Raw genomic sequence first — 7,187 nt, forward strand, 5'->3', positions numbered from 1 at the left:
ACATTTATTAGTGTGACAATTTGAAAAGTATACTTAAAAAGTGGAATGGCGTTGGCTATTTTTTTTTTTTTTTTTTTTTTTTTGTAAAAGGAAATGTGAGAAAACGTTGAATTCAAAATTGGAGAACGTGTTTATTTTCAGGGGAAATTCAGCAAGTGAATGACAAGCCGCAAATGGACAACAATAAATTCCAATGATGAATTTTAACAATAGTATTTAGAGTGAGGTGACCGGGGGCAAGTGTAGAAAGAAAAATAATTAGGTAAATAAATTAATACATAACTGAAATAAAACAGACATTTTTAAATAATTTTTTTTTTTTTAATGCTTACTTAATTGGGAATTATATTTCTTGGTCTCTCCTTTCAACTGTTGCATCCATTGCTCTCTCTCTCTCTCTCTCTCTCTCTCTCTCTCTCTCTCTCTCTCTCTCTCTCTCTCTCTCTCTCTCCAAACACCAAATGCCATCTCTAATTCTTCCTCAATTATATTTCCTCTTGAAGAAAAAAGACTTTTCTGTTTCCACTACCTTAGCAGTACCATTCTCATATAATCCGACTTGTTCAACAAGTCTTGCTCACAAATCTCTCTGATGAAGTTCATCCAGTCAAAGATTGTGTGTGATGCAACACCGATTTCCTCCTGAATTCTGCATTGCTTCATGTCAATATTCCATAAAAACAACGGTATTATTATATATCTTATGTGTAGATTAATTTAAAAAAAAAAAAGACCCTTTGCGTTTGGTAATTGTTGACAGACATTGTTTGCATCTCCATTGGCAACCATCTTTTTGTTTCCTTTTTATCAAAGACCTGAGTATTTCAGAAGCCTCACATGTGCTCGAATTGGCTATCAAACACAGTGAAGCTTCAAAGTGGACTTCATTTCCCATTAGTTTTGGTAAAATGTAAGTATAATTCCAGTTAAAATCCTGAATTTCTTGTGATGAGAGCAGATGGTCCATTATGAATTCTTTACTTACACAAACACTTCCTAAATTGCCATTCTCATTTGCTAAATAAATTCGGAATATGATTAATAAAATTGCTGAAAGTGCTAAAATATTAGATTGAATGAAATAGCTGAAAGCGACTCAAAATAAATTCTAATAGCTATAGTAAGTTTTTATAGAAACATGCGAAATTGTTTCAACCAATGAAAATCGTTTCAAACTCCAAAGAAATAAGTCTGTAAGGAAATAAAAGAAACAACACCGGTTACGGTGTAGAGTAAGGAGTGATGTCCCTTGAAAAGAGAAAAGAGAGAACGAGTTTGAGCATCAACAAGAGAACACGTGTTAACCCCCTCCCCCCCTCCCCTGGGCATAGCGCCCACGGGAGAGACAGAGTAGAACTCTAGACTGATTGATTCCCCCCACTCAACCGGCAAACCGACTATTGAAGTGAGTAATGTTTTATTGTGTTGTTCGGTATTGCAGTGTTGGCATTTGTTCGTGTTTGTCAATAGATATTTGTCTATTGTACAAGTCTATGTTAGATTAAACTCCAGAATTCCAAAGCCGAGCCACACCAACCACTCCAGGACCTATGCTCACCCGACTCCACCCTTGTACATTTGACCAGGAAGACAAATAGAAATATTCAACTTTTTGAATAGTCACATCTTTTTTATACAAACGAACTTGACTGTTTTTCAACATAACAGAATATTGGTATTTATTTGTTCCCTCCCGAGAGCAAAAGTCCTGTATGTATGTTATACGTTCTCTACATCCGTTTGGTAATAATGTCCAAGCTATATATTGGGTAATCCGCATAGCTGTGTAGATATCCGAATCGGGCTTTTACCAAGCAAGCTGGATCTAAAAAACATTCATATCCTTTTTCTACAAACCCTCCTGATACAGGACTTTTGATAAATGCATTATTTTCACTTTGACTTTCCATGTCTCACTGACTTTAGCAAACAGGGTGCATACCTTTATAACTATTTGCTAATATTTTCTCTCCTCTGATGAGATGGTAGACATCGAAACCCTATAGGTTAAGGAGATTAATTTTCTAAAGCATTCTTTGTCTTGCTTAGAATAATAAAAATTCTTTGATATGAAACTCAACCACTTCATTTCATTTCAATGAGAGTTTTTTTAAAATTCATTGAATTACAATTTAATTTATTTGCTCTATCTTGCATATCGAGCAATTCCTGTTTAGATGGGATAACTTATAGAATATTACTGCCAGTAATATTTTGTAAACCTACAATCTCACGTTTCCATAACAACTGATTGTTAAATAAAAACTATTCTGAAGTATATATATATATATATATACGAGGTGCTTTCAATAAGTTTTTAGACTTTTTTTGTACGGGCACTTTTATTGATAGTACACGCATGAAACTCTAGTCCCCTTCAAAGTAATCTCCTCCGGCTGCAATGCACTTGTTGTACCATTCCAACAACTTCTGGAAGGCCCCATGGTAGTCATCTTGTGTGAACGTGTTAATGGCTCTCATCACAGCCTCTTTCATTTCCTCAATTATCTCATAATGACAGCCTCTCAGGTTTTCCTTGAGCTTAGGGAATAACTAAAAGAGAGAACAGTTAACATATGAAGGATAGAATGGATATCCTGTTTGCAATGAAAAGGAAAAAAGTTCATATATGAGAATCTTTTTACGTATACATGCATGCAAGTCAAGCTGTGTCTACAGGGTGGAACGATAAATTTGTCGCCCTAAAGAAAACAATATTACAGCTTTATTTTAAAACTTTTATTGATAAAATCAATTCAGGTGACTTGATTATGTAGTAGAGCTGACATCTATTCAATGTAGCCACCTTCAGCCTCAATCACTGGCTCGATACAAGTCCAGAACTGGAAGCATGCTTTTTCCACAAGTGCTGACGAGAGCTTGGTGAATACTCAGCAAATGGCGACGATCAGGCTTGCTTTAGTGTTATGGGAGGTCATGTTGGTGATGTTCTTGAAGTATGATCAAATAAAGTAGTCCAGCGGGTTCAGATCAGTGGAGGAGGGGATGCCAGTTAGAGAAGGGTACAAAGTCGTAGTACTCCTTCTGAAGCCAAGCCTTGGTCTCTTTGGACTTGTGAGCCGGTGCTGAGTCCTACTGCCACACCCATGATCTACCAGCGGCCACCTGATTGCACCAGGGGATCACCACACACTTCAGCACATCCATATATTTTGGTGTAGACTCGCAAGCCTACTTCAAATATGTGAGGTGGCATGATGTGGCCCTCACTTGAAACCACACTAAAGACCATAACCATGGCTGGAAACTTTGTTGAGCTGTACCCTCAAGCGTTGAACAATCCGAATTTGCATTTTGAGGGTGCTGGCAATGGTCCTGTTGTTATAACTTGGATCGGTAGAAAGTATGAGTTGTACAGTGGCACATTTCCGATCTCGCTCGTTGAACATTGTGTCACTTTCAGACATGATAAGAGGCTCCTATTGCTCTTGAGATTTGTACACAACTAGCCAACCAGTAGATGGTCTGCAACAAAAAAAGAAAACTGGTTTTCATTCATGTGTGTCCAGAAGTAGCCATAATGGATTGTGGTGTCTTCTTGTTAAAGTCGAACCCAGGGTCAGAGCTCTGGGAGGATTTTGGTTGCATCTGAAGAGAGAAAGGATTGGTAGAAACGTTGTAGATGAGTTAGCTTGTTGGTGGTCTCCTGACTGAAAAAAGAAAAAGAGTCTATTTGGCACTCCATTTTATCAACTCTTGTTGTGTACTTAGTTCACCTGAGAGATGGCCTCTAACTGGACAAGCTAGAAAGGAAGTTGAATGCTTGCACCAATCAGAAACTAAGCACAGATTCAAAGTCATAATGGCAGCTCGTTATACGAGTAGCTGTGTTACTTCTGCTTCCGTTGCTGTCGTTATTTTTGTTTTTGTTGTTGCTTTTGTTGTTGTTGTTCTTGTTGAGTATCATTTCTGAGATGTTGTTGGTTTCCCTGATATTTTTTTTTTATATGGAAGTCACCACTTATCAACGCCCAGAAGCCACTCGGGGGATAAGGGTTATTGCGTATACAATAATCAATGGAATAGTATTGTAGTAATCGTTAGTATTGGAGATTTGATGAAGTGTCTTACTTAAGGGGGCGGTTCATCAGGAATTTGTTTATGTTGGACTTGAAGACATTTTTCTAATAAGAATTCTTTCTAGAAAGATATCAGTTATTTATGGGAGAGACCATGTGAAAGTTACCAACGTACCTAAGTAAAAGTGTTTCTGTGGAATGAACTGGATTTGAACTTGGCACACCCAGGCTGTCAGTTTGTGTCGTTAACCACTTGGCCATCGTGACTTCCCTGTTGTTGATGTTGAGCATCATTCATTAATTTTGTATGAATTTGGATGATTATTGTTGGCATTCTTTTTCCTGTTAGAATTTATTCCAGAAAGACATCAAGTACTTACGTAGGGATCAGGTGAAGGTTGCGAACACCCCTAAGTGAAAGTTTTTATTTGGGATGAACTGAATTCAAACTTGATACACCAGGTTTTCAGTCCATGTTATTAACCACTTAGCTATCATCACCTCCCTGCTGCTGTCACACCACTGCTACTGCTGTTGTTGTTGTTGTTGTTGTTGTTGTAGGTAAAAGGGTTTGCTTGTAGTTGAGCATCTTTCATAATGATTTTGTTGGCATTTGTTGCCTCGATATCTTTCTGTTAAGAATTCTTTCTAGAAGGATATTGGTTACTTACGGGAGGGACCATGTGAAAGTTGTCAACATGCCTAAGTGAAAGCGTTTCTGTGGAACGACCTGGATTAGAAAGGGTTGGTAGAAACGATGTGGATGAATCAGCTTGCTGGTGGTCTCCTCACTGTAAAAAAACAGTCTATCTGGCACTCCATTTTATCAAACCGTTTTCAGTCCGTGTTGTTAACCACTAAACCACCATTACATCTTTGCTGCCTCTGCTACTGCTTTTAGCACAGTTGCTACACATTCATCTCTTAACACTAAGTATAGGTGACAATACTAAAAATAAATAAGAGATCCTTAAAAGTTAGTTTCACCTCATGTTCTCATCTTGAATGTTATGTTTCGACCAATGTAACCATGGTGAATCCAAGAATCTGTATGTTGAACTTAGAAATCTGTACAAAATTATTTACTCCGTAGGGGTTGCTGCTTTCATTCCATACAGGCGATACTAAGAATATAATAATGAATTAAAGACTTTGACCTGACTATGGCTGACAGAACAAAACAAGCTACCCCTGTGAATTAAATAAAGAGCTCCATTCAAAATTCTGTACAGTCTCAAGTTCGAAATCTAGATTTCTGAATTCAACAAGATGCACCTGAAGAAGGTTGGAGGTTACATCAGCCGAAACGTTGTGAGAATAACATTCAAAATTAGAGTAGTAGTCTGAATAATCTAAATAACACAAATTATCACTCGTCATTTAAATTATCCAAAGCATAATTTTTGTCTCTTCTTTGGTGAACTAGTATATTATGTAAGGTTAGAATAACATCAAAACATTTGTAAATTTCTAGAGTGACACCTGTTGTATCTTTTCATAATATTTGTTTGTACGAATACGTAATAATAAGGGGAAGAAATAACAAGACGTCATTGGGTTACAAGAGCCATCTTTATCTTCAAAGGGACATAACTCATACTGCTAAAGAACAGTGTAAGATAATCGATAGTATGACATCCTTCTTTCATTTTTCATTAAAGATATGAATGTTCAAGCAGAGTTTGCTGGAAGAAGTTTCAGGTATGAACCTTTCATAAAGGGTCGTACCTTGGGGGGGGGATACGATACGATCTGATCTTGTGATTGCTCCAGATGATTTGCTGTTGCTGAACTTTGTTTTATGTGCAGATCTGTGTGTTTCTGCTGAGGGAATACAGATGCTGGTGTGTGTGTGTGTGTTGGGAGTTTCTTCAGGGTGTATGTTTGAAATAGTGAGTGGCGTAAGCTGAGCGTGATGTAGGGGTGTATTATGTAGAAATGTTTGTGTCATATTAGAAAGTCCAACCTGGCCAATTACAGACCAGTCTCTCTCAAATCAATTGTTTGCAAGATCATGGAGCAGCTAACATCTGAGAGCACTACTGACTACTCCAAGGAAAACAACTTTGTAAACAACAACACGGATTTACTTCTGACAAGTTACCGTCAAAAATCTCATTGAATCCCTGGACATCTGAGTCATAATCTACCAGTTGATGTCATCTTTCTGGATTGGGCTAAGGCTAGTAACATCGTATAACATGAGCAACTTCTCACACAATTACCTTCAGAATCTAGTGTTATACTCTACAGTGGGCCCGTAGTTTGCTCACACCGAAAACAGAGAGTTGTAGTCAATGGAAGTTGCTGTGACTGGGCGGATGTGACTGGCGGTGTGCCACAGAGTTCTGTTTCAGCCCATTGCTCTTCATCCTCTTCCTTGCTAAGATGCTGAGATGCTGAAAAGTTTCGTCTTCATGTTTAGCTGATGATACCAAGATTTTTTTAATCATTACTGATTCACCGGATACCCAGCACTCCAATCTACACAGTAACTTTGATCAACTCCAATCCTGAGCGAATATCATGAGTATGCAGTTCACAGGATACCCAGCACTCCAATCTACACAGTAACTTTGATCAACTCCAATCCTGGGCGAATATCATGAGTATGCAGTTCACAGGATACCCAGCACTCCAATCTACACAGTAACTTTGATCAACTCCAATCCTGGGCGAATATCATGAGTATGCAGTTCACAGGATACCCAGCACTCCAATCTACACAGTAACTTTGATCAACTCCAATCCTGGGCGAATATCATGAGTATGCAGTTCACAGGATACCCAGCACTCCAATCTACACAGTAACTTTGATCAACTCCAATCCTGGGCGAATATCATGAGTATGCAGTTCACAGGATACCCAGCACTCCAATCTACACAGTAACTTTGATCAACTCCAATCCTGGGCGAATATCATGAGTATGCAGTTCACAGGATACCCAGCACTCCAATCTACACAGTAACTTTGATCAACTCCAATCCTGGGCGAATATCATGAGTATGCAGTTCACAGGATACCCAGCACTCCAATCTACACAGTAACTTTGATCAACTCCAATCCTGGGCGAATATCATGAGTATGCAGTTCACAGGATACCCAGCACTCCAATCTACACAGTAACTTTGATCAACTCCAATCCT

At 38.3% G+C, this 7,187-nt stretch overlaps 1 protein-coding gene across 1 annotated transcript in view; it reads left to right on the plus strand.

Annotated features, from left to right (window-relative positions):
• The first annotated feature begins 1,333 nt into the window (after positions 1-1,333).
• The window catches only part of LOC145280113 (ubiquitin-conjugating enzyme E2 U-like), a 66,329-nt gene continuing 60,475 nt past the window's right edge, over positions 1,334-7,187 (plus strand). Inside the window, exon 1 of the mRNA XM_080131866.1 lies at positions 1,334-1,405. The gene's annotated coding sequence lies outside the window, so the exon portion shown is untranslated. The remainder of the gene's footprint in view (positions 1,406-7,187) is intronic.

This window comes from Euprymna scolopes, chromosome 7 (assembly GCF_053919585.1).
Source record: "Euprymna scolopes isolate OS-2025 chromosome 7, ASM5391958v1, whole genome shotgun sequence".
Taxonomy (NCBI): domain Eukaryota; kingdom Metazoa; phylum Mollusca; class Cephalopoda; order Sepiida; family Sepiolidae; genus Euprymna; species Euprymna scolopes.